General features: G+C 48.9%; 1 protein-coding gene across 18 annotated transcripts in view; it reads right to left on the reverse strand.

Annotated features, from left to right (window-relative positions):
* The window catches only part of LOC143829092 (microtubule-associated protein 2-like), a 313,653-nt gene that overhangs the window by 182,290 nt on the left and 103,664 nt on the right, over positions 1–27,699 (reverse strand). For 16 of the 18 annotated variants that reach the window (XM_077319426.1, XM_077319420.1, XM_077319417.1 and 13 more), the window contains exon 3: positions 5,475–5,540. The gene's annotated coding sequence lies outside the window, so the exon portion shown is untranslated. Of the gene's footprint in view, positions 1–5,474; positions 5,541–5,928; positions 6,414–27,699 lie in introns of all 18 variants that reach the window. The other 2 variants (XM_077319415.1, XM_077319433.1) reach the window with 1 other exon arrangement.

Below are 27,699 nucleotides of genomic sequence, written 5' to 3' on the forward strand. Positions count from 1 at the left end.
CTTGGCTTTAACCCCCGAGGTTATTTCTCTTTTTTTATATACCTAGCAGTCCAGGCGAGCTAATGTGTATTTTCTGCAAATTGCAAAACACCCTGTCTCTGACTTCCCACATGTCCTAAATCTTTTTGAAGAACTCTCAGGCCCCCATGTAGATTTGCAACAGAGAAAAGATCTTTCAGGTTAAGCGTTTGCAAGCTTTGTCACTATGCGCACTGAATAGTGCGGGGCGGAACAATATTTTAAGTATCATGGGCCACGTCAATCCCGGTGTTAACCCCCCTGGGCTGGAGTTGTACTTCGGGCAATTCCCACTCCCAACTGGCATCTTTGTTCTTAGCCTCTGATGTAGAGAGCCTGGGTTTGTTATGGGAATGTCTTATCACTTCAAAGCATCATAGAGTTGGAAGGGACCTCTAGTCATCTAGTCCAGCCCCCTGCAGAATGCCCACCCACAGCAACCCCAATTCCATGTCCTTGTTCTGACTCAGGATGTAAACATGCTCTGTAGTGGCTGTGTAGCTTTTTTTGAAAACTGGGTACTACACCAGACAAACTGTCTCTGCTTTCGACATCTCTTGGATCAAACGTTTTACTTTGGGAACGGGAGTCTGAGTGTATAGCTGCCTTGGCCCTTTTGGGGCATCTGTGAATTTGACAATTATTTTGCCTTTATTTTGACTTCCTTCTGATGCTCGCTGGCTTTTCCTCAATAAAGACTAACAGTATTGTTCCAATGCTTGGGACTCCTATCTGTTAGTTCTGAGGGGATCTGTAGTTCGCACTCCTTGGGTCGTGACAGCTCTGGTTCCTCATGGGAAAGAAAAGCCCGAAGAGCCAGCTTGGTGCAGTGGTTAAGAGTGGCAGTTTCTAATCTGGTGAACTGGGTTTTGATTCCATGCTCCTCCACATGCAGCCAGCTAGGTGACCTTGGGCTAGTCACAGTCTTATTAAAAGCTATTTTCAGAGCAGGTTTCTCAGAGCTCTCTCAGCCCCACCTGTCTCACACGGTGTCTGTTGTGCGGAGAGGAAGGGAAGGCCATTGTAAGACACTTTGAGACTCTTTAGGTTAGTGAAAATCAGGATATAAAAACCAACTCTTCTTCTTCATAAATGTCTAAATAATTAAAAAAAAACTTCTTTAAATACAGAACTCCGGGTGCACTTTCTTAAGACGAAAAAGGTAGTTTTTGGAAAGGGGTTCATGAGCCACTGCTTCTCCCTTCCTCCGTACGGTCCCTTCCATGCTGTCGGAAAAGCTGATCCTGAAATCTCAATTACAAAACCTTACTATGCAAAGAACATTTGCGGCCGGTACTCGGCCATTTTTGGATTCCATAAACAACACCGCAATTTCTCAAAAGTGGCCAAAAACATTTCCCTGTTTTTAATGGATTGGACATAATAACTAAGCCCATTTCATTGAATATGGAGAAGGAGCAATTTGGCCAAGTTACATGTGACTCTGAGGAACTGCCACAGAATCTGAAATGGAGAGGGGGGATATGGTCGACACCCACCTTTTTGAAATCGCACTTCAAATGACCAAAGGTTACCTAGTGTCTCACTCCGCAGTGGAGAAAATAGCACCCCCGACGCCCACCTCCAACCTACTGAAGTTGACCAACTAACTTGCCTTCCGACCTTCTGAAGTTGACCAGCTAACTTGCCTTCCGACCTTCTGAAGTTGACCAGCTAACTTGCCTTCCAACTTTCTGAAGTTGACCAACTAACTTGCCTTCCAACCTTCTGAAGTTGACCAACTAACTTGCCTTCTGACCTTCTGAAGCTGACCTTGCCAACCAAATTTCTGAACTGATCTGCGTTTATATACTGAAGATGATAAAGTCTTCTGCTGGTCTTATGCTGCTCTCGATCTGCTTGGCCACAACAGCTTTGTGTGTCGGAGCAGAGCCATCTGCAGGTACCACCCTGCCATTGGGCCAGAGCGACAACACTCTGGCTGTGTGCTTTCTCTGCTGGGGCCCAGTTCTTATGGAATGGCTTGCCTGAGGAGGTCGGGAAGGCTCTCATTCCCCTGGTGTTGTGCAAACAAAGCAAAGATGAATTTATTCCGGAGGACTCAGGTAGTAAGGCTCAGGCTAGCCTGATCTGGGAAGTGAAACAGGACCAGCCCTGGTTGACACTGGGACAGGAGACCGCCAAGTAAGTCCGAGGTTGCTATGTGGAGGCAGGCAATGGCAAATCAGCTCTGAATGTCTCTTGCCTTGAAAATCCAATGGTGTTACCATTGGGCATCTGGGACCTGACAGCCAACAAACAAGCCAGCAACAGAACAAAATGCCTCCCAAAGGTGTTTTGATAAAGGAGCAGGGACAGTGGTCTGTCTGCTGACGCAAGTCTGCTCCTCAAATATCATTTCTGCATTGTTTAACACAGCAGTTCTCAACCTGGGGGTCGGGACCCCTTTGGGGGTCGAACAACCCTTTCACAGGGATCGCGGCAGGGCAAGCAACTTGGCCAAGGGGGTGCCATCCACACAACAGCCTTGCGGGGTAGGTCGAGATAGAGCGTTCGTCTGTCTGGAGCAGCGGAAAAGAGCGAAATGGCATGGTGGGACAAGAGGCAGAACTGAACTGAGAATCCCCGGGGGGGAAACCAATTTATATACAATCAAGAACAATGGATCTACACAACATTGGTCAGTTTGGGTTTAATTATGTGAAAGAACCCTTGCATCATTTTACGGCTGGCGATCACCACAACATGAGGAACTGGATTAAAAGGTTGTGGCATTAGGAAGGTTGAGAACCACTGGTTTAACACATCCTGTTTGAATGCTTATGCTTTGTTTGTGCTCCGTTTCTGACTTTTACGATCCAAACCCTAATGCATTTTTTAACTGGACGTCCCGCCCTGCTGATCTTATCATCTTTCTCTGCGGGGGTTTGCCTTAGGCCTCAGTGAGAAAGGCAAACTATAAATTACATAAATGATAAATCAACAAAAAATATTCACATTTATCCAGCTAGGCTTTAGGCACTTCACTCACACTGGCCGGCCTCTGGTTCCTGGAGGTAAGGAAAGGAGGCAGACGGTGCTTATACTTCTCCTAATGAAATCAATTGCCTGAGATGACTTGCCTCAAAAGTCAAAGTCAGCATGCTTTAGAGCAGTGGTCTCCAACCCCTGATCCGGGGACCGGTACCGGTCCGTGGATCAGTCGGTACCGGGCTGTGGCTCCTCCTCGTTCTCCTCCCCAGCTGCTGCCTCGGGGGCTGCCCTGCCACTCTGCCACCGGCTCACCTTTGTTGCTCTCCGGTAGCCGCCATGGCTGGGTCTCCCCCTTGGCATGGCACTGCGCGGCTACTGCTTGCAGCACCTCCCAGTGGGCGGCGGGAAGTCAGGGGCACCGGCAGGAAAGCAATTGGAGCAGGGGCTCAAGTGGCAGCGACGTCCCTCGGCAAAAGACTACCCCCCCCCCGGACATGAGTGAATTTGTCAAGCGTTGACCAGACCCCGGTGATAAAAAGGTTGGGGACCACTGCTTTAGAGCAGGGGTAGTCAACCTGTGGTCCTCCAGATGTCCATGGACTACAATTCCCATGAGCCCCTGCCAGCAAACGCTTGTAGTCCACGAACATCTGGAGGACCACAGGTTGACTACCCCTGCTTTAGAGACCCAGATACACTCCCTTATGCTTGGAACGGGGTAGACAACCTCCAGGTGGTACGTGAAGTTCTCCCACGATTACAATCAATCTCCGGACGACCAAGATCATTCTCCCCATGAGGAAAATGGCTGCTTTGGAGGACGGATTCTATGGCACTGCACCCTGCTGAGGCCTCTCCCTCCCCAAACTCTGCTCTTCCCAGGCTCCGCCCCCCTTCCAGAGCTGGTAACCCTAATTCGGAAAGCCATGACTCAATAGCAGACAGACAACACTGGACAAAACGAAGCAATGGCTGTTGGGAACTACGTCGCCAGAGATCAAAGTTCAAATTCGGAAAAGGACAGAGAGAAACCAACAGAGGGAACCAAACCCTCAAGCCTGGTTAAAACAGGACAATGTGAAGCACAGGATGCCTCCTTTCCAGACACGCCCATTTTGTACACCACAGAGCCAAAATCCCGCATTTGCCATGGGGGGGGGGGAGGACATCTGACAGAGCGCGTCTGCTGACCATTTTGGTCCTACTAGCGTCCTGGTGTGGTCCATGGTTGCACAAACTCATGCTTGACCGCATACCCACTGGGCACGAGAACAGATATATGCACCCATGAAGGTGCATTGGACACCACGGACGGTATTCTCTTTAACATGCTGTGTGTAGTCACTCTAGGTAAAAAGCTGTTGCTTTTTTAATTGCTCTATTCCAGGGGTAGTCAAACTGCGGCCCTCCAGATGTCCATGGACTACAATTCCCAGGAGCCCCTGCCAGCGAATGCTGGCAGGGGCTTCTGGGAATTGTAGTCCATGGACATCTGGAGGGCCGCAGTTTGACTACCCCTGCTCTATACGGCCTTCAAAAGTTAGGCATATCTTCTGCTCAAAGTGTGTGTGTGTGTGTGTGTGTGTGGGCGGTGGGGGGGGGGGGAGCTGCAAGCCCTTAGGAGACTAAGCCCTTTTCAAAATCTGAGCCAAAGCAAACAGTTCGGGTCTTTGTTGCCTAGCTCTGCAGTCTGCGCACGCAGGAAAGATTTCTTAAAAAAAAAAAAAAAAACGAAACCACCCCAAATGATTATTCTACGCCTTCCCTGCTCTCTCACGCATATGGCTGCAAAGTGAGAGGAGGGTCCCCAGAAAGGAACGAGCGGAGGGCAGGATAATATTTGTATGCACCTTGGCCATCCCAGTTTCTGCAGCCGTAGTAGCAACATGTAGGCACAGCAGGTGCTCGGAAACTGAATGACTTGACCGGGGGGGGGGGGGGAGGAGGGAGACGAAAGGGAGACCCGGACTCTGCTGTTTCCTCACATGCCTGGTCTGTATAGGCAGGAAAATCAATGCTATGGATACATGTATCTCCTAGCACTCAGAACAGGTGGTAGGTTGGTGGTGGTGGGGGGGAGCTTACAGAACAGATCCCCCCCCCCGGGGTGAAAAATCAAAGCTCTGCATTCTGTCACAGACCTTACGCGCCATCCTGCGTATTGAACCCGAGACAGATCCCTTTAACGGGCTTACAAAAATCAGTCACTGCCTCATAGCTTTGTGGACCTAAGGGCAGAGGGTGATTTTAAGCACCGTTTCGTTCTTCCGTCACTCTGACAGGTGTTCCAAATAAACCCTGGTTTTCTCGTCCAGACGCTCCTGGGTCTGAGCTTGGCTGAGAGAGTCCCCATGCAGTTGCTAGTTTTTAAGAACAAAGCCGTCGCACTTCCACAGCGGCAAAACAGCAGCGCGGCAAGCCGTAGGTACAAACACCGCCAGACTCTGAAAAAACCCGTTCCCCTTTGTGTATGCCAGCAGGCTACAAAAAGAAAAGAAAAAAACGAAGAAGATATGCCTTACCTTTATTTTCTGAAAACAAGTCCAATCCAAGGCGTGGGTCACATCAGAAAGAGCAGGCTGGAGAATCTGCAAAACGAGACACCCCCCCACACAGAGAGAAAAAGAATAAAATTAGCACCCTGGAGACAGCAAGGTCTTTCCTTCCACTCTTTTCTGCAGGTCGAAAAATCTCTATTTCGTTGCCACAAACTGCACACGAACCCCGCGAACGCGTGGCAAGAATCGACGTTTAAAAAAGGACCAGGCGCACGGGAATCCCATGCGGTGCAACCACATGTACAGCCGATGGCTCGCAAACGCACACTCCCCCCCCCCCATTTGAACGCAACCCTTAACTAATTCAGCCCATAATCTATAGCAAAAAGGGTGTCCGGCGGCTTGATGGGTTAAAAAAGGACGCTCGCATAAAGGCGGAGGTTTAAAACAAAGGCGGGGAAGGGGGGGGGACCATTACCTGCTCCCGCGCTGCGGCACCACAAAAGCTGATCCTGAAATAACTGCGGCAGAACCATCCTCTCCCAGCTTTTACACCTGCCAGCCGCCTGCCTATCTCCAGACAGACACAGTCTGCCAGCCGCCGGCTCGTAGTTCCCGCATGTGTGCCGAGGGAAGAGGAAAACTGCAAATTAGATAAAGTCCCCGCAGTGGTGGAAAGGGAAAGAGGCCGAACGGGAGCCACAGAGGGAGCTCGCCGGCCGCGGAATTTTCCAGAAGGACGGCAAGGCAGCCAGCTCCGCCATCACTCACTGACAAACCTGAGGCTGTGCTCCCCTCAGCCGGAGCCAGCTGTCAAAATGGTTCCTGGTTCCGAACGCCTGACAGGCGTCTCAACGGCAACCAACCCGAAGGCTAGCCCTCGGGATCCGGGCCTCGAGTCCCGGCAAACACCGCCTGCTGGTTTGGTTTTTGTGACACTGCCAATGCGACGTCCAGACAATGCTGTTGAATGAATACAGCGCTAGGAGCCCCCATCCTAAAGGTTACGTGTGTTATTAGGCACGGTTGGAAACCGTCCCTAAGGATTGTAGGGCCAACGGCAGGGCGGTTTGTGCTTTTCTCCCCCCCCCCGCCCCCGATACTCTCCCCCTTTATTTTCTCCTCATAGATGCCTTTTGTTTGTCAGGGGACTGCTGAAAAGGAAATATATGCGGGAGGGAGGGGGAAACGTCCCAAGCTGGCAATGGCAAAACGATTTATTCCAATGAAAACCACGTTGAAAACAATTTCAAAACGGATGCCTAGGTATGGTCCGTTTTCGACATCTTTATCAGTGATAGTCTGAATATAAATACGGAACATGTGAAGTTTATGCTTTTCTCTCCCTTTGTTTTCTCCTTTTGTTTGTCAAGGGACTGCTAAAAAGCAAATATACGCCGTGAAAGAACTTTTTTTTTTCCGGCATTCTTTTTTGGCATGTTTTTAACAGGATTTCTGTCATATACCAGCTTTTCGCTGAAAACAGGTTAAGATTAACCGTAACCCGTCTAGTGTGAAGCGGTTTCCCACAATCCCATATTTCACCAGTTTCAAAATGGCCCCTGCTGAGCTACTGGGGATGATGCAACATATATAAAGCTTGGGCTCATCAAATATTTTGGCATTTTGTAGAAGGGAAGGCTGATGGTAGAAGAAGAAGAGTTGGGTGTTATACCCTGCTTTTTACTACCGGAAGGCATCTCTAAGCGGCTTACAATTGCTTTCACTTCCTCTCCCCACAACAGACACCAAGTGAGACAGGCGAGGCTATGAGATTCAGTGAGAACAGTTCTAACAAGACCCAATTGGCTGCATGGGGAGGAGCAGGGGATCAAATCCATCTCCCCAGACTAGAGGCTGCCGCTCTTAACCACTACACCAGGGGTAGTCAAACTGCGTCCCTCCAGATGTTCATGGACTATAATTCCCATGAGCCCCTGCCAGCGTTTGGAATTGTAGTCCATGAACATCTGGATGACCACAGGTTAACTACCCCTGCACTACACTATGCTGGCTCTCAGGTACATGAAGACAAAGTGAGTTTCTTGCTACTCCCTTTCTTCTTGAATTTCAGCCCAACTGATAAGCATACAGTGGAGCAATGCATTTTACGTGGGAAGGTTCAGAATAGAGTTGTGCGCTCCGGCGTGGTTCGGACGCTTTGGCCAGTGCCACGGCATGGAGGGGTGCTGGCTGGCATGCGCTCCCCTCCATGCTGCTGGCCACCTCGGGCTTCGGTGATTGCCAAAGTGGCCAATACGTGCCGGAGCGCACAGTCCTAGTTCACACTGCACAAAACCTACACCCTGAGTTGTCAAACCCCCTTGGGTCCAGGTGAGAAACGCAGACTATAAACAGTGTAAATAAAAATAAAAAATAAATGTTAAAGTCTTTCTCCCTCTCTGTTAGCAGACAACAGGCGGGAGGGGAGGAGCCCAGCCTCACACAGTCCAAAGCTTTAGGAATGCAAAGGGTTCCATGGCGAAGAAGAAGAAGAAGAAGAAGAAGCAGCAGCAGCAGCAGCAGCAGCAGCAGCAGAGTTGGTTCTTACATGCCGCTTTTCTCTACCTGAAGGAGGCTCAAAGCAGCATTCGCCTTCCCTTTCCTCTCCCTACAACAGACACCCTGTGGGATGGGTGAGGCTGAGAGAGCCCTGATATTACTGCTCCGTCAGAACAGCTTTACCAATGCCATGGAGAGCCCAAGGTTACCCAGCTGGCTGCATGTGGGGGAGTGCAGAATCGAACCTGGCTCACCTGATTAGAAGTCCGCACGCCTAACCACTACCCCAAACTGGCACCAAAGAGATGGTCAAGTCTCACCTCTGGCTTGTAGGCAGTGGCATCCAGCAAGAAAAAGGCATTGTTGATGTTTAAAATGCTAGAAAGTATTTTCCTTGAAATTTCTGGAAAGACCTCTTTGACTTACTGAGGGGGGGGGGCAAGCAGAAATAATAAAGCCCTGCTAGATCAAACCAGTGGTCCAACTAATGCAGCATCCTGTCTCACACCATGGACAACCAGTTCCGCTGGAGAGCCAACAATAGGGCAGAGAGGCCTCGGCCTCGGCCTTGCTCAGAACATCAGAAGAGCATTGCTGGATCAGAGCAGTGGTCCATATAGTACCATCCTGTCTCTCACAGGGGCCAACCAGTTCCTCTGGAAGTCCAACAACAGGGCACAGAGGTCGAGCCTTCCTAAGAACATCAGAAGAGCCCTACTGGATTAGACCAGTAGTCCATATAGTATAGCATCCCATCTCTCACAGGGCCAACCAGTTCCTCTGGAGGGCTACCAACAGAGCATAGAGGTTGAGACCTTCCTAAGAACATCAGAAGAGCCCTGCTGGATCAGACCAGTGATCCAACTTGTCCAGAAACCTGCCTCACACAGTGGCAAACCACTTCCTCCAGACAGCCGACTATGGGTCATGGGGCACAGAGCCCGAGGCCTTCCAAAGATCACAAGAAGAGCTCTGCTGGATCAGTTCAGTGGTCCATCTAATCGAGCACCCTATCTCACACAGTAGCCAACCACTTCCCCCAGATAGCCAACTATGGGCCTCCTGGCTCTGGGAGTCTTCTCTCTGGAACTGGCAGTTATGTCCCAGAAAGTCCATGCCCTCCCCAGGATTTTGCATGAGAAATGAGGAAAACAGTAACTTTTATTGTGGAATATGGGATGTTCAGGAAAAAGGCTTGAAACTATTTACAAGCGTAACACACAGCAATTGCAGGGCTCATTCATTTATGACATCTCAGTTGACCATTAGTGGAATGTGAATGTTTTTAATAGGGCACAGGTAGTGAAACAGAGCTGTTTTAAATTAAAGGGAAACTGTAGACCCTTAGTTCATAGACTTGGCAATTGTTAAAATAGCCTTAATATTGATGGATAGATTGAACTCTGCCTACTGATATTATAACTTCAGGACTGATTCATAGATTGAACCCTGCCTACCGATACAATAACTTCAGGTTTCCCAACAAGGTGATTTCAGGTAAATAACTAGGTTGGACCACAGTAGAAGAGTAAGACTCAGGTCTAGGAGCACCTTAAAGATCAAAAAGATTTCTGCGGGACAAGCTTTTGAGAGTCAAAGCTACCCTATATCTAAGGGAGCTTTGCCTCTTCAAACTGTATCCTCTGGAAATCTTGTTGCCTGCATTCATGGACTTGAATCTTAGTCTACTGTAAGGTGAGAGGTCCATCAGGTGTGCCTTCTCTGCCTTATTTCCAACTCTCACCACTGCATCACACTGGCTCTCAAGCAGAATTAAGATGTGCCTCCGTTAGCAAGAAAAGTCTAGCCATGAAAAACTGGCAAGGTCTCGCTGTTGAGATCTATGCAAAACCTCAATTAAATGCCCAGTTTCTTCTAAGTGTTAAAGCATTCCGTTCCAAGAAGACCTTATTGCACCCTCCTTCAGCATGAGAATTTGACTGCGATTTTGAGTAACGTACTGAGGACGTGAGTTTCCAAGAGAAACGGGCTTACCCAAGCCAATAAAGCTTTCAGAGCAATGCTTGAAAATGGACCCCGCCTAGTCCAGTTTAGGATTCGATATCATCTTTCCCATTTTAAATAAGTCCAGGTACGGCAGGCTTTCCCAACCATGGTTTCAAGACAGCCTAGAAGGGTTTTGCCGATAGGGTGGAATTTAATAACATTTTAATATATTTTGAATTTTTTTTTTAATTGGGTGATATAACTCTTCCCCAATGGCCAATGGCGGGCCTGAAGGGGGTGGGAAAGGGAGGGGCCCTGGCCATACAAACCATGCTGGCCGAGGCTCTTTGCACGTGGTAGCAACTGGAGTCCAGAGAGGTAAATGCGCGCATATTTACCAGGGGGGGGGAGGCGATGGAGCAGCATAGGCCTGCCCCAGCCCAGTTCCTGGCACAGCAGAGTGGCCCAGTGATGTCACATCCAGTGGGGGTCCCTCGACACGGCTGGTTTATCCATGTATCACATGTAGCTCATTCTACGTGCCCCACACTTCCAGGGGCCCTGCAAAATGCCTTCCTCCCATGGATCAGGGACATAACCTCTCTCCTTCCCACTTTCCCCTCCTTAAGGACACTTGGAGTGACATCCCTTTCTGCCCACCCCTGAAACAGGCTAACATATCCTGGAGTTGAAGATATACAGCAGGGGTAGTCAAACTGCGGCCCTCCAGATGCCCATGGACTACAATTCCCAGGAGCCCCTGCCAGCGAATGCTGGCAGGGGCTCCTGGGAATTGTAGTCCATGGACATCTGGAGGGCCGCAGTGACTACCCCTGCTGGGAATTGTAGTCCACGGACATCTGGAGGGCCATAGTTTGACTACCCCTGATATACAGAAATGGAGTGATATGCAGATTTCTTTGTATTTCTAAATCTCCCCTCTCCCTAATATCATAAAAACATCATCTCTCAGGGGATTCCAGTGCAACATGCAAATCTGAATGACTGTTGTCATTGGACAATGTTTGAGTTACTCTCTTCTTGTGCTAAGATCTGGGATGGCCCAATGGACAGAAAATTAGGGGGGGGGACTCAGACAAAATGATGGTGTCTGTAATGATATGCAAGACCAATGGTCTCTCCTACCCAGCCAGGAAACTCAGTGGCTAGCCCCTGGATAGTGCCCAGCTCTCAGCAGAACCTACCCCATAGGGCTGACATGAGGAGAAAAGGTGGCAGGGAACCCTGCATGCCCACCAGAGCATAGCTCTACAATAAATAGTTAACTAAGAGTCTTTCTTGACTGACAGAGAGTCACTGATCAATGTTACTGCCCAATGCTTAAATGTCTACTGGATTCATGCCAAAGTTATGAGAAGAAAGCTTGAATATGTTCTTTTTTGTACCCTGTGATGGTAACGCACTGAAACAAAACTGTATCATGAATATTTTTTTTTTAATCAGCTCTTAAACTCACAGATCCAAATGTTAAAATTGCCTTTCTTAATCAAAACTGGCCCTTGTTCACTTGGCCAATTCATCTCACAGCCTGTTCATTTATTAGGTGATCGTATATAAGTAACTAACACTCACAATGGGCAATAAACACATATATTATATCTATAGAGAGAGACAAATACACTAAGCTGACCATTTGTCTCGCCTTTGCCGGGCCTTGCATTTGGGGCATTTGCCCCGTGTTACACGGCATTTTCAATATATCCCGTGGCGTTCACATATATTTTTTTAAAAATTTAAATTTAAAATTAAAAAAAATTTTTTTGCCCGTGTGGCAGGCAGCCCACTAGACAGCCGGAGCTCAGGAGGCCCCCGCGCTGGCGCCTAGCCTCAGGAGGCCCCCGCACAGGTGCTCGGGCTCCACCCCCTTTGTACAAACAATATAAGAGCATGATTCATATAGTTAATTTCAGCATACAAGAAGAAAAAAAGCAGGAAGGGTCATAGAATCATAGAGTTGGAAGGGGCCCTACAGTCCCAACCCCTGCTCAATGCAGGATCAGCTTAAAACATCCAGGATAAATCTCTTTCCAGCTGCTGCTTGAAGACTGCCAGGGAGGGGGAGCTCCCCACCTCCTTAGGCAGCCCGTTCCACAGCTGAACTAGACTCACAGATTCCTAGAGTGGGAAGGGTCCATGCAGGCCATCTAGTCCCACCCTCTACTCAGTGCAGGATCAGCCTAAAGCAGGGGTAGTCAACCTGTGGTCCTGTGGTCAACCTGCGAATGCTGGCAGGGGCTCATGGGAATTGTAGTCCATGAACATCTGGAGGACCACAGGTTGACTACCCCTGGCCTAAAGCATCCATGATAAATCTCTCTCCAGCTGCTGCTTGAAGACCACCAGTAAGGGGGAGCTCACCACCTCCTTAGCCAGTCCATTCCACTGTTGAGCTACTCTGACCGTAACCCCACCCCCATATCCAACTGCAACTTTTCCACCCATAATTTAGATATGCCCCAAATTTGCATTTCTCTCTAAACGAACACATGAACCCCAACAGACTTTTCTTCAGAGGTGGAGGAGCAAGATTACAGTTTAACAACCTAGTTTTATTGTTAAAGTTGAATAAATAGAGAGGTGGTATTTACAGATCAAAACACATTGCTGCAGACACAATCCGTTAAAAAGAAATGGCATTCCAGAAAGCCTAGTCAGAAATTAAACCAGCAACAATCCCAATTTAACAGCTAAGTTCTTCATGTAATGCAGTGGCCCCAAACCTTTTTATCACCGGGGACTGGTGAACGCTTGACAATTTTACTGAGAGCTGGGTAGTCTTTTGCCGAGGGACATCGCTGCCACCTGAGCCTCTGCTCCACTTGCTTTCCCGCCAGCGCCCCTGACTTCCCGCCACCCACTGGGGGGCGCTGCCAGCAGCAGCAGCACTGTGCCACGCCAAGGGGGAGCCCCAGCCATGGCGGCCGCCGGAGAGCACCAAAGGTGAGCCAGCGGCAGAGTGGCAGCGCAGCCCCCGAAGCAGCAGCCGGGGAGGAGGACGAGGAGGAGCCATGGCCTGGTACCGACTGATCCATGGACCGGTACCAGTCTCCAGCCCAGGGGTTGGGTACCACTGATGTAACGTACAATTAGGCCACCTCAGTTCTGCCTATAAAGCAGCAATAAGAGGATAATACTGTCATAGCCATCCTGAGGAACGTGATCTTGCTCTCATGTGTGATCCCAGGCAGGAAGACATGCCACTAGTATGAGGTTGCTCTTTTGGGGGTAAGTCATCACATATGGGTTGTGCTGATGGTTAATATGGTTGCAAAGCATGGGTTGGGAAATTCCTGGAGATCAGAGGAGGCTGGGGTTTGGTGGGGGAAGGACTCCATTGAAGTTTAATGCTATAGAGTCCACTTTCCAAAGCAGTCATGGAAGTCCACCTTCCAAAGCAGCTTGGTGTAGTGGTTAGGAGGGTGGACTTCTAAGCTGGTGAGCCGGGTTTGATTCTCTGCTCCCCCACATGCAGCCAGCTGGGTGACCTTGGGCTTGCCACAGCACTGATAAAGCTGTTCTGACTGAGCAGGAATATCAGGGCTCTCTCAGGCTCACCCACCTCACAGGGTGTCTGTTATGGGGAGAGGAGAGGGAAGGTGATTGGAAGCCACTTTGAGACACCTTCTGGTAGAGAAAAGCGGCATATAAGTATCAACACTTCTTCTTCAGTAATATCAGGGCTCTCTCAGACTCACCTCTCTCACAGGGTGTCTATTGTGGGGAGAGGAAAGTGAAAGTGAATGTAAGCCGCTTTGAGACTCCTTTGGGTAGAGAAAAGTGGCATATAAGAACCAGCTCTTCTTCTTCTTCCTTGGAGAACTGTGCTCTGCCATCTGGAGTTCAGCTGTAATTCCCAGACATCTCCAGGCTTCACCTTCTCTTCAAAGCTAAAAATGTTTCTTAATGATTGTGCATCCCTGTCTAAGAATGCCCCATTTCTTCCCAAGAGGGTATAAAGGAGATATTTCTCCACATCTAGAAGCTCAACTGAATTCTGGACAGCCTTAAATATATTTGAATAGATTCATGGAGCTGCCCTCTGAAACGAGGATTATTAGTGGCTGCAAGCCATAGAGTGACTGTGGGGAACCTCCACTCTTCAAGGCAGTCAACCTCTGAATCCCAGTGCCAAAAGACAACATGAAGGGATGCCTTGGCCTCGATGCCCTATTTTTGGCTCTCCAGAGGTGCTGGTTGGCCTCTGTGTGAGACGGGATGCTGGACTAGATGGATCACTGGTCTGATCCAGCAGGGCTCTTCTGATGTTCTTAGGAAGGCCTCGGCCTCTCTGCCCTGTTGTTGGCCCTCCAGAGGAATTGGCTGGCCCCTGTGTGAGACAGGATGCTGGACTAGATGGACCACTGGTCTGATCCAGCAGGGCTCTTCTGATGTTCTTAATGCCAGTTGTACATTCGATTTCCTCCGCGAAGATCTCTGGCAACTGCTGTCTCTTGGAGGCCAGGAAACCACAACATGCATGTATTGATTTATTGCATTAAGAGGCGTAGGGAGTGACTGGGCTGTGTTGATGGGGAAAGCAGAAGCCGTTGCTATTCACCATCTCTATGGTTACTGGGATAGAAAAAGATTGCACATTTTGAAGCAGCAGCGATGGGGGAGGGACCACGAGGAGGGGTTGCGGAGAGTGGAATCAGCCCAACCAAACAAAACAGAGCTTAAGGAATTACTGTGGACGATTTCAGGAGCCTCAAAGCTCTGTTTTGCTTCTCTTGTCTCAATACAGGGAGGCAAGTCTCTTGTCTGTCGAATTCCGTTGGACTCGTCTGAAGTTTCCAGATTGTGTTGTCATTTCGGCACATTTTATCATTTGCTCCAAATGATGCGTTCTCTCTGTCCTCCTTGCTGGCCAGGGATGCAGCAAAGGACATCTGCCTTTCTGCTCCCTCTTGAGTGTGACTATCAGGCACACACAGTGCTTTATTGGTGCGGTCAAGTCACAACCAATTGACCATGGCCCCTTGGGGTTTCCAAGGCAGGAGATATTCAGAAGTAGTTGGCCATCACCTGCCTTGCATAACAACCCTTGGGGGATCTCCTGTCCAAGGAGCCAACCCTGCTTAACATCTGAGGTCAGACAAGAACAGGCTTGCCTGGACCAACCAGGGCTGAATCTGCACGGAGCTTTTATTCAAGTCCCAGAAAACGACTGACAATGGCCTTCCCTTCCTCTCCCCACAACAGGCCCTTTCTGAGACAGGTGAGGCTGAGAGAGTTATGAAGGAACTGGGACTGGCCCAAGGTCCCCCAGCAGGCCTCCTGTGTCTCCAAGTGGCTGACAATGGCCTTCCCTTCCTCTCCCTATAACAGGCCCCTTTTGAGGCAGGTGGGGCTGAGAGAGTCCTGAGAGAACCAGGACTGACCCAAGATCCCCCAGCAGACCTCCTGTGTCTCAATGCTGCTGACAATGGCCTTCCCTTCCTCTCCCCACAACAGGCAACTTGTGAGGCGGGTGGGGCTGGGAGAGTCCTAAGAGAACTAAGACTGGCCCAAGGTCCCCCAGCAGGCCTCCTGCATCTCAAAGTGGCTGACAATGGCTGACTGACCCAAGATCCCCCAGCAGGCCTCCTGTGTCTCAATGCTGCTGGTAATAGCCTTCCCTTCCTCTCCCCACAACAGGCCCCTTGTGAGGCAGGTGGGGCAGAGAGAGTCCTGAGAGAACCAGGCTCAAGGTCCCCCCAGGCTTCATGTGTCTCAAAGTGGTTGACTATCAAAATCCGTTCCGCTCCCCACAAAGGGCTCCTTGTGAGGCAGGTGGGCCAGAGAGAAAAGTGACTGGCCTGAGATCACCCAGCAGGCCTCCCGTGGAAGCACAGGGAATCAACCTCAGCCATCCAGATTAGAGGCCACCCCTCTTAACCACTCCACCATGCTGTCTCCCTGCAGGAATGCAAGGAAGGCCCCTTGAGGAGAGAGAGAAGGAGGCTGCCTCAAAGGGGTTTACCTCCAGCCCCCTTTCCCTGAGGGAGGCAGCCAGCAAGCGATAATATTCCAGGTGCAGGAGCCAAAAGATAAAATGCAGAGTGCAGAGAAGTTGCGGTTCAAGCAGAACAGCCAAAGTGCACACACTTTTTAGACGGAGAACAATAGTGGCATTCTCTGAGCTTGGAACGGACAGCCGAATGAAAAGAATACAAATCGACGTTGACGGAGGTAAATGCAAATTCCACCTAGCGGCCTCCTACCTGAGAGTTATCTGAGGACAGCTGATCTATAGATATTGTCTGGTCATTTTTTTGGTGATGGTATTCACCAATTTTTTTGTGTGCCTGTGCCAATTCCCCCAGTTCCTGAGGGAGAAAATGGCAAGACCTGATGCATGCGTGTAGGGTAAGGCTGTCGTCCAAGGTTGGGAAATTCCTAGAGATTTAGGGGGCAAACACTGGGGGGGGGGACAGAAGAAGGAGAAAGAGAAGGAGAAGAAGGGGAAGAAGAAGAAGACGACAACTTGGTTCTTATATGCTGCTTTTCTCTACCTGAAGGAGTCTCAAATCGGCTTACAGTCGTCTCCCCTTTCCTCTCCCCACAACAGACACCCTGTGAGGGGGGTGAGGCTGAGAGAGCCCTGAGATTACTGCTCAGTCAGAACAGCTTTATCCGTGCTGTGGCGAGCCCAAGGTCACCCAGCCGGCTGCATGTGGGGGAGTGCAGAATTGAACCTGGTGTGCCAGATTAGAAGTCCGCACTCCTAACCCTTACACCAAACTGGCTCTCAGTTGTCATTCTCAGAAATCTCTAGGCCCCACTTGGAAGTTCGCAACCCAAGCATTTGGCACTTTTGTGTTGTTTTATCCCCCCCCCCCCCGCAAAAGCACTTGTTGTTGTATACTGCAACAGGTATTGGGAGTACCCCGATGCATATGGAATGGCCTCCTACGACTAGAGACAGGCCCGGTTTCCTTAGAAACCCATGCCTGGCTTCAAGCGATATCTTCAGTTGAAAAGTAAGTTATACTCTCTCTGCAGTAACAGCGTTCATCTCTGAAGATATTCAACCTGGGCTGATTCTGCATTTACTTTGTTTATTCCATTGTGGGTCCTGTTGAATACAGATCGATTTGAACTCGGGTCTTCCTCTATCCCCCAATTCCTCCATTCCAATTGAAATGGAAATGTGTTCTGCACTTCCTTGGGAAATCTCAGAAGGAGCCTCTTTCTTTCTTTTCTTGAAGGAGAGGGGAGAGGATTGGAGACAGCAGGGGAGGGGGAATACATCCAAGAGACAAATCTCTGCCTAGAGAAGGCAGGGCTTCTAGAGCTTCTGCCAAGAGAAGTTAGGGCTTCCCCTTTAAGGGAAGCCTTGCAATCGGGCTTCCCTGACACCCTGGCCAATCAGGGCTTTCCTACAGCTTTGGAAACTCGGCAGCGTTATTTGGGGAAAGCAGACAGCTGCATGCCTACTCCTGCTGATTTTTCAAATATCGAGGGTTATATCCACTCCAGGATATTGCGGGGGAAAGGTAGGGTCACTCTGGATCAATCCTGATTGTTGCAGAGGGAAATTTTAAATCACCCAAAATCAAAATGGAAATCGCATTCAGTGTAGATGACAGGGATTGAATTGACCTGGAATTGGAATATAAACTCTGTGCAGATTCATCCAAGATCGAGAAAAGTAGAGGAGAAATGGCTTCACATTGGTCTAGCCACTGATCTTCTACTGAAACTCAGACTCCAACAGGCCCAAACCTTAATTAAACCAAGATTATGGGATGCCTCTCTACAAATGGACAGAGCCCGATTGCATCCTTCTATTGTAGCAGGAAACTTACTCAAAGCAGGAAACTTACCCCAGCAAGATACCTGCACTTTTTGGATTATCCAAACCATCAAAGAGCATTCACTCTTGCTCGACTCAACACCCTTCCCTTGGCTGTTGCAGAAGGAAGATATGCCTGAACCCCCTAAGCTCTACGCCTGCATCCGTGCCAGGCAGGAGTGGTAGAAACTAAAGAGCACGTGCTCCTACTATGTAGCTTTTAACAAGACATTCGAACCCAATACATCATACCAATGTTGGCCAGACATCAAGGCAAAACAAACAGCCATTATTTATCTATGCTCCTTGCTGATATACTGCAATGGTAAAAAGAAACTCTAAAGCCTATTTTGGAGCTCTTATCTTACAAGTCCCAGGAGGACACAATAGTGCTAAATTAATAAAGATGTAAAATGAAGCAACTCATAAACAACTCATTTTGGCAATAAGGACATCTGTCCTCTGGGAACAAAGCAAAGAGGAACATTTCCTTTACAGGAGGTCACTATCACAGCAGTCCTTACACTGTTTTCTGTGTTCCTTACATTGTTGCTACGTTATTTTCTGGCAAATACTCACTGGCAAATACTCACTGGCAGTCTTCAAGCAAAGGCTGGATACACACTTTTCTTGGATGCTTTAGGATCCTGCGTTGAGCAGGGGGTCGGCCTAGATGGCCTGTGTGGCCCCTTCCAACTCTATGATTCTATGATTCTAAATGAGTTTATCTGCATCTTATTCTTCTGCAGCTTATTCTGCATCTTTTTAACTGGAAACTGAAGTGTGGGACATACACATGTCCCAGAGATTTCAAGGGAAGGCTGGACTGCAGCGGCAGATCATCTGTTTGGCATGCAAAAGGTCCCAAGTTCTATCTCCAGCATCTCCCATTTAAAAGCACCAGGTGGTGGGTGATGGGAAAGACCTCAGCCCTGGACAACCACTGCCATTCTGAGAAGACAATTCTGACTTTGATGGCTCAAGGGGTCGATTCACCATAAGGAAGTTTCATGTTCTTTGTGTGCTATTCTGAGGAAATGTGCTTGAGGGCTGCAACCACAGACACCAGATGCTCAGACTGCAAAAACATTTACAGGCAAACCCGGAGAAATCATGACATCATCAAAACATCCTAAGAAATGCCTGGTTTTAAAGACAATCCTAGACACCTGCATACCACTGCCCAAAATCCACACTGATGCATCTGCACATGGTGGGCTGATAAAAGACTTACCTCCACATCAAGAACTGCGTGCCAGTACTGGGGTGTGCGTGCCCTGTCCCAAGCCCCTTGGGTGCTTGTAGTGGTGTTTCCTGCTAGGGCATTTAATGCACTGCAAGGAATCATAGAATCATAGCATGAATGCACCCAAGACCTACAAGTCACATGGCAATGGAAGCTTCTTTGCCTTCTCATGCATGGCTTTCGTTGCTGACACACAAACTTGGCAGTTTGTGAAGGAACACCTTTAGTTTCCTTATGGGGCAAGTCCTTAGAGTCAGGCAACCATGGATCACTAAAAAGACCAAGAGGTGGCTTCTAAATCATAGAGTCCTAGAGCTGGAAAGGGCCATACAAGCCATCTAGTTCCACCCTCTTTGCACAAACAATATCAAAGCGTGTTTCATATAGTTAATTTCAGCATACAAGAAAAAACACAGCAGACAGGGTCATAGAATCATAGAGTTGGAAGGGGCCCTAGAGGCTGTCTAGTCCCCCCCCCTGCTCAATGCAGGATCAGCCTAAAACATCCAGGATAAATCTTTGTCTAGCTGCTGCTTGAAGACCATCAGGGAGGGGAGCTCCCCACCTCCAGCCCCTTCCACTAGTGAACTAGACTCATAGAATCCTAGAATGGGAAGGGGGCCTACAGGCCATCTAGTCCCACCCTCTGCTCAATGCAGGACCAGCCTCAAGCATCCAGGATAAATCTCTGTCCAGCTGCTGCTTGAAGATTGCCACTGAGGGGGAGCTCAACATCTCCTTAGGCAGCCCATTCCACTGCTGAACCAGACTCACAGAAGCAGCAGAATAAATCCAGTGTCCAGAGGCACCTTTAAGACCAACACATTTTTATGCGAGGCATGAGCTTTCGTGGGCATGCACACTTCCTCAGATACAATGTCATGGAATGGAAGTAATCAGTTCATACTTATAGGGAAGTGTGAGGGTAAATTAACAGACAGCATAATGAAAAAGCCTAACAGATTCCAGAGATAAGCAGGGAAAACAGCAATTTGCATTTGTTTGCGTTTACTTGAGATTGAATTGGTGAACGCTGTTATCTGAGAGCTTAACCATTTTCAGGGACTGACCAACCCGAGACTGACCAACCTACCAGAAGAAGAAGAAGAGTTGGTTCTTATATGCCACTTTTCCCTACCCGAAGGAGGCTCAAAGCGGCTTACAGTCGTCCTCCCATTCCTCTCCCCACAACTGACACCCTGTGAGGTGGGTGAGGCTGAGAGAGCCCTGATATCACTGCCCGGTCAGAACAGTTTTATCAGTGCCATGGCGAGCCCAAGGTCACCCAGCTGGCTGCATGTGGGAGAGTGCAGAATCGAACCCGGCATGCCAGATTAGAAGTCCACACTCCTAACCACTACACCAAACTGGCTCAGTGCCTAGGGCTCCCTTGCTAACCCAATACAACATCCATAAATATATCCTTTCTCAACTAAACTCATATTTGTCCATTCTTTTTTTCTGCTGGTGCGAACTGAGATCCAGTTTGGCTGAGCTGCCGGCATTTCACATCAAAGGATACAGCAAGACACCCTTCTTGTGTGTCGGCCCCATTTGTACTACATTTTGCTCAAAAACGTAATTATGTTTTATTAATCCCCTTGTCATGTTCTCCTCCGGAACACTCTAGCTGCTGCTTATAAGATAGGAGATTTCTAAATAACGTTATTGATTTGACAATTGGAAAGAGGCAACCTGGTTTATTCAAATCCATTCCAGCTGAGTGTGAAACGCAGGCTCGGAAGTGTACTAATCCTAAATGTCGTTTATGGCCCTTCTGCATTATTTGTCTAGCTCTCCTTTGATAACCTCCCCTCCTTTTGCAAAAACCTCAATCGGGCTCTCTGAGCCATCTCTAATGCAGAACTCCGTGTGCCCACAAACACAGCAACTCACAAAGTTCCTTAAATAGCTCAGGCAATAGCTATCTGTTGATAACCCTCTCGGAGGGCGCATGCCAGACCTTAGTGGTTTCACGGTGCTGCCCCAACCTGTGGAGCCTGTGTGGGCAGCGCCCTGGCCCCCACCAACTTTGCAGTTGATGTCCCAGCCTGCGTCAGCATCACCCCAGCCTCTAGTGGCCTTGACCTCATCTTACAACAACCTCCCTGCCTCTTCTGCCACGCTCCCTGGGGAACGTAGTCACATCCATTTCAGGGGTGCACCAGAAGATGTGTTCCACATCAAAAAATCACATGCTGTAAAGTTTACAGTAAATAATGCAGTGGGAAAAAGCAAAGAAAAAATCATGTGTATCCTCATAGGACTCCATAGTTATCCTAAGACATGTTTGGTCTCAGAAGGGTAGCTATATTAGTCTACCAGCAGATGAGCAAGATCCATATCAAATGGAAGGGCTTCTGGAGTTCTGCCATGCTGGTGGACCTTCTTATGGCCCATGAGTATTGGCCACTTTGTGACACAGAGTATTGAACTGGATGGGCCATTGGCTTGATCCAACATGGCTTCTCTTATGTCCGTATGTGTGGGGCAGTGATGTTCTGTATTCTTAGTGCTTGGAGGAGGGCAACAGTGGGGGGATGTCTAGATTTCCAGCCTTGCTGGTAGACCTCCTTATGGTACCTGGGTTTGGGTCACTCACTGTTGGACTGGATCTGATCCAGTGTGGCTTCTCTTTTGCTAGAAACCCACAATATTTGAAGGGTATAATAATCTTTTGAAAGTCAAAGGTCCCGTCATCAGAAAACTGTAGGGATGGAAGTTCCTAAATCTGGAATATAAGGATCCCCATTCCTACTTGTATCTGACTTCTTAACAGGAAGAGAGGGGTCATTTGACTCTTGGAAATCTCACACCCTGCAATTGGAGTCAGTCAATGATCCAGCTCATGTTCATTCTATTCTCCTCCTTTTATCCAGTCCTTTCCCCCCTTCTGCCTGTTGCCTTTGGCTCCTTGCCACTTTAAGGAATTTTATGTGCTTAACTAGAGGGGGAAAAGAATCTCAGAACTTTACCTGCTGAGTTTATGAAATTATTGTGATGCCAATCTTTTGAGGGACCCCCGAGGTTTGGAAGTGGCACGGCACTAAGAACCTTTCACCGACACTGTGGTCTTAACAAGGTGAAAGTGGGGAGGGGGCTATAATAGAAACCTGCCAAAACACAACATAATTATTTTATATTAGGGGAAAAAAAGGAGTTGTGGTCGGGGTGCTGTAAGGAAATGTGAGCTTACCGCTCTTGTGGAAGGCTGTCTTCTTATCAAAGGACAATGTTGCTCCTGAACTTTAAAGTGGGGCACAGTGCTACTGGCTTCATTTTAAAGAACCAGGTTTATTTGTTAAAGGAGAGCCCATGTCGTCAACGGCAGGTTTCTGAAAGGCCTTGTTTAGCTCCCGGTATGACTGCATACCCTGCTGGCTCACCATTAATAGTTCCAAACAAAGGGCCCCGTTGTAACGGAATCTAAAATGTTATTTGCTTTTTAAAATGAGTTTATAAATGATCCAAGACATTGTTTTCTTTTCTTTTAAATGGGCAACATATGCTACAGCTTTCAGAAAACACATCCAGGCCCATTCTGCCCATCCAGGCCCATTCTGCACGGCGGCAAACACACAGCATTCTATTTGTCTCCATGGGGGCACATTTCAGAGGGACACCTGGTGGTCCCCTAAATGTGTCCCCCTGGTAAACACAGAAGAGGCAGAATAGTTCCACCACTCTGGAGGTGGGGGTGACCGTGGGGTTTAAAAATGTTTGCAGGAAGTAGAGAGCAGCCAGGAGCCCACCAGCCAAAGAAAAGTAAGGTAAAGGTATCCCCTGTGCAAGCACCGAGTCATGTCTGACCCTTGGGGTGACGCCCTCTAGCTTTTTCATGGCAGACTCAATACGGGGTGGTTTGCCAGTGCCTTCCCCAGTCATTACCGTTTACCCCCCAGCAAGCTGGGTACTCATTTCACCGACCTCGGAAGGATGGAAGGCTGAGTTGACCTTGAGCCGGCTGCTGGGATCGAACTCCCAGCCTCATGGGCAGAACTTCAGACTGCATGTCTGCTGCCTTACCACTCTGCGCCACAAGAGGCTCTGAAAAGAAAGGTACGGAGGCTCAAATGCGTAAGGTGCCAACCTCGTCCCACCCCTGACCCGCCCCCCTCTTCCGGTGGAAAAGCGTGCAGGTGATGGCAGGAAAATAATTTTTCCCAAACATCGCACAAAGCATGCCTCTATAAAGCTCCTGCTCTCTCCCCCCTTCACCCTCGCAGAGAAAGTTCTCATATTACTGTAAACCTGTCAATGCCGATACTTCATTTATCTGCTTTTCACACATCCATTTTAGGCTACTCATATTAATGTATTTTACTGTTTTATCTCTGTAGCTAATGTTTCAGATCCATGTTGTACACCGCCCTGAGAAGGGCTATTCTGAGAGGGTCAGTATATATATCCCAAACAAGTAAATAATTAAGTTGGGCCCTTCGGATTGAGTGCTCAATAAATGTCACTAGGACAATTGCTTTGAACTCCCAAACCTGATTTTGTGGGCTCAGAGCTGCAATGATTATGACTCTGCAAAATACCCATGATTTCAGCAAGTACTACCTGTGTGCAGGAACCACAAAAGGTTCAGGAAGTTTCGTAGCAACAGCCGATGTGTGGGACCGCTGAGGCCAGCACGCTTGTGGCCCCTCTCTCTGACTGCACATACCATCGAGATGTGGACAGGCTGTGCGCCTAGGACTAGCACTTTGACCGAACATCTGTCAATTGCCCTCCTGAGTCAACCGATCTCTGGGTTGTCCCTTGCATCTGTTCTGCCCAAGAAGTGGCATGTTCTGCTAAGCCAGGTGTAGGGGTCGAGCCAGCAGGTGTTCAGAGTGACAGGAGGTGCAAAGAAAGTTTCCTGCCCGATGCTCAGATGGCTGCGGTGTGACTTTGGGCTAAAAGTGAGTCCTCGGCACCACATATGCAAGCTGTTTTAAACAGATTTTTTTTTTAACATAAATGAAATCTCGAATGGGTTCAGAGATTGCCACTGGCTCCTAGCTTTTTTATTTTTATTTGCACCATCAGCACTGGGGGGAGGTATTTCTTCATTTTGGCTGGTTAACCAGGGAGTATTCTGGGCACAAGAAGCAACAAAAAAGAGGACATACTCCTCCATAGCACTGTTTCTGAATAAGAAAACAGCTTGGGGAGGGGCCTCTGCCACTGCCTCCCCTCCAAGCCCATTTGGACTCTCCTTTATTTTTTAAAAAAGCATTCCTTGCAAATGATGCAGGGCTACGGGGAACCCGGGCTGGGTCCTGGGAACTCTGGCTAAAGTATAAAAACCTGAACGTATAGCTTGGCCCTATACAGATTCTCACTCTATCCCTGCATGGTTTTACACCTGTCACTTTCAGGTCAATTTATCTCACAGGATTGGTATTACAAAGAAAAAGAAGTGGGTTTTTTAAATACCCTGTTTTTCACTACCCAAAGGAGTCTCAAAATGGTTTACAATCGCCTTCCCTTTCCTCTCCCCACAACAGACCACCTGTAAGGTAGGTGAGGCTGAGATCTCAGAGAGGCCTGTGAGAACAGCTTTGTGACTAGCCCAAGGGCATCGAGCTACCTGCACGTGGAGGAGCAGGGAATCAGACCCAGCTCTCCAGATTAGAGGCCTCCACTCTCAATCACTGCCCCACACTGCTAAAGCCATAAAGCTAAAGCAGAGTTTTTTTGGGAAAAGGGGAGGACACAAAAGCATTTTTAAAAAAGTAGGTCAACAGGCCATATTAAAAGGGTGCCATATGGAGGATGGAGCAGAATTGTTCTCTCTTGCCCTAGAGGGACAGACCAGAATGAATGGGATGAAAATTAATTCACAAGAAATTCAGTCTAAACATCCGGAAGAAGTTCCTGACAGTTAGAGCGGTTCCTCAGTGGAACAGGCTTCCTCGGGAGGTGGTGGGTTCTCCATCTTTGGACATTTTTAAACAGAGGCTAGATAGCCATCTGTGCAATGTATGGCTGCGAGGCGAATGTATGACTGCAAGGCGAACAAACTGGTCAGTCCTAGAGGAGATCAGCCCTGACTGCTCTTTAGAAGGCCAGATCCTGAAGATGAAACTCAAATACTTTGGCCACCACATGGGAAGGAAGGACTCCCTGGAGAAGAGCCTAATGCTGGGAGCGATTGAGGGCAAAAGAAGAAGGGGACGACAGAGAATGAGGTGGCTGGATGGAGTCACTGAAGCAGTAGGTGCAAGCTTAAATGGACTCCGGGGAATGGTAGAGGACAGGAAGGCCTGGAGGATCATTGTCCATGGGGTCGCGATGGGTCGGACATGACTTCGCACATAACAACAAGATAGCCATCTGACAGAGAGGCTGATTCTGTGAAGGCTCAAGGGGGTGGCAGGTTACAGTAGATGAGCGATAGGGTTGTGAGTGTCCTGCATAGTGTAGGGGGTTGGACTAGACCCATGAGTTCCCTTCCATTTCCATGATTCTATGATTCAAAGCCTAAAACTGAAATGGAAGGTTTCCATCTCAGTTACAGCGCTTTGGATCAGATTTCCTCGCCAGTCTCTTCCTCATGCATACTTCTGAACACAAACTGTGCATTGAGGCTCAAAGGCAGCCAAGCTGACTCAGAATGGCTTCTCATGCTACTGCTGAGTCACACGTGTGCTATTTACAGCCTCACCACGATGTGTGAAGTTGAGGTTCTCCTCCCCAACCCCCTCCTTTCCCCCCCTCCCAGAAGAGAGAGCCCAATAACACACCTGGTACCTGAGCATCTCCCAGCACTGAGTCACTTGTGCATCTCTTCATGTTGCAGCAGCGGAGGCAGGAGTCACCTGCAGGTCTGTGGCCGCCTTTGGCTTGTGCTATTCAAAGTCCTATTTGTGCTATTCAAAGTTAAGAGCCTCTTTTGGCGCAGAGTGGTAAGGCAGCGGTCTGAAAGCTTTGCCCATGAGGCTGGGAGTTCAATCCCAGCAGCCGGCTCAAGGTTGACTCAGCCTTCCATCCTTCCGAGGTCGGTAAAATGAGGACCCAGTTTGCTGGGGGGTAAACGGTAATGACTGGGGAAGGCACTGGCAAACCACCCCGTATTGAGTCTGCCATGAAAACGCTAGAGGGCGTCACCCCAAGGGTCAGACATGACTCGGTGCTTGCACAGGGGATACCTTTACCTTTACCTATTCAAAGTCCTTTTAGGAGGACAAAATCATGCTCTGAATCTTCAGGTCAGGGACTATACAGGGAGCCTGCCTGCATATCCAAGGGAACATTCCTGACCCTCTTGACATGTGAAAGTCTCTCCCCAAGACACCTCCTGGGATTTTAACAGAGAGTGAGGGGTGAGATTGAGACTACCACCAGGAGAAGTGTCCCTAAATTAGCCTCTCCCTTTGCCTGGACCCAGATTTAATGGCTGTGCTTCTCACTTAGCCACAGCTGATATTTTAGCACTTGACTGTCTCTAAAGGTGTGAGGAGACTTCATTAACTCGTGCTGCGTGGGGAAGAAATAAAGGCAAAATGAGCTCTTCGCAAGAAAAGTACAATACGGGGAGGCTACGTTGTAGGCCTGCTGCACTGGCCTTCGTTTTTCAATGTCCTGGGAATGGGACCAGCCATGGGGGGGGGGGGGAGAAACTCCTTTTGAGTGGCCGGAGAAAGAGGTTTTTGTTGTGGGTTAAAAAGCTCCTTGCAGTTCTAACAGCCACACTCTTTTTTCACCTTTCCATTTCCCCCCCTCCTCTCCTTATCAACTCTGACTGTAAATGTTTAATTTTTAAAAGCCCTTCGGGAGTCAGGATCAAATCCAAGAGACGGGGGGGGGGGGGAGTAATGAGAGAGGCTGCTTATATGTTGCTCAGTCGCTCATGACCCGGATGGTATCTCTCCCTCCCTTGGAGTGAGGCAGCGATATCAGCAGAAGGAAGGTGCCCCCCCGCCGCCACCCCCCCACTAGCTCTCTTGACAGCAAGTCCCAGGCGCCAAGCAGGTATGCAGTGAGGGGGGGGGGGGGCAATTCAGGACTAGCTTTGGCAAATTGTAGTTGCATGAAGAATGCAGGCAGGCAGTTCTTATATGCCGCTTTTCTCCACCCGAAGGAGTCTCAAGGCGGCTTACATTCGCCTTCCCTTTCCTCTCCCCACAACAGGCACCCTGTGAGGCAGAAGAAGAACAGTTGTTTCTTATATGCCGCTTTTCTCTACCAGAAGGAATCTCAAAGCAGCTTACATTCACCTTCCCTTTCCTCTCCCCACAACAGGCGCCCTGTGAAGAAGGTGGGGCTGAGAGAGCCCGGATATCTATTGCTGCTCGGTCAGAACAGCTTTATCAGTGCCGTGGCAAGCCCAAGGTCACCCAGCTGGTTGCATGTGGGGGAGTGCAGAATCGAACCACATTAGAAGTCCACGCACCTAACCACTGCACCAATCTGGCTCTCCAGAATTCACTAGTTCTCCTTATGTCAACTATGGTTTTATGGGGCAAGTCTGTTGAGGGGGGACAGCATTTCTTTTTTTTGGGGGGGGGGTGGAATCCTGAATTGCGTTTGCAGTAATCCGAGATGATACTAAAACCTCAGCTTTGGCGACTTTGCTCAGCACCCCAATTACAATTCACAGCGGCCGCCTGAAAAGAGGGTCTGAAAAGCGTCACGTCCTTTAGCATCCCGTGGACCAAGCGTGGAAAACTCCACGGGCAACTGTCCGATTTGCTCTTCCTGCCGGCCTCGCAAGAATATTGATGACCGCTTAAGCTCTTCATCCCTGCTTTAATAAACACCTATTT

Source organism: Paroedura picta, chromosome 2 (assembly GCF_049243985.1).
Source record: "Paroedura picta isolate Pp20150507F chromosome 2, Ppicta_v3.0, whole genome shotgun sequence".
Lineage (NCBI taxonomy): Eukaryota > Metazoa > Chordata > Lepidosauria > Squamata > Gekkonidae > Paroedura > Paroedura picta.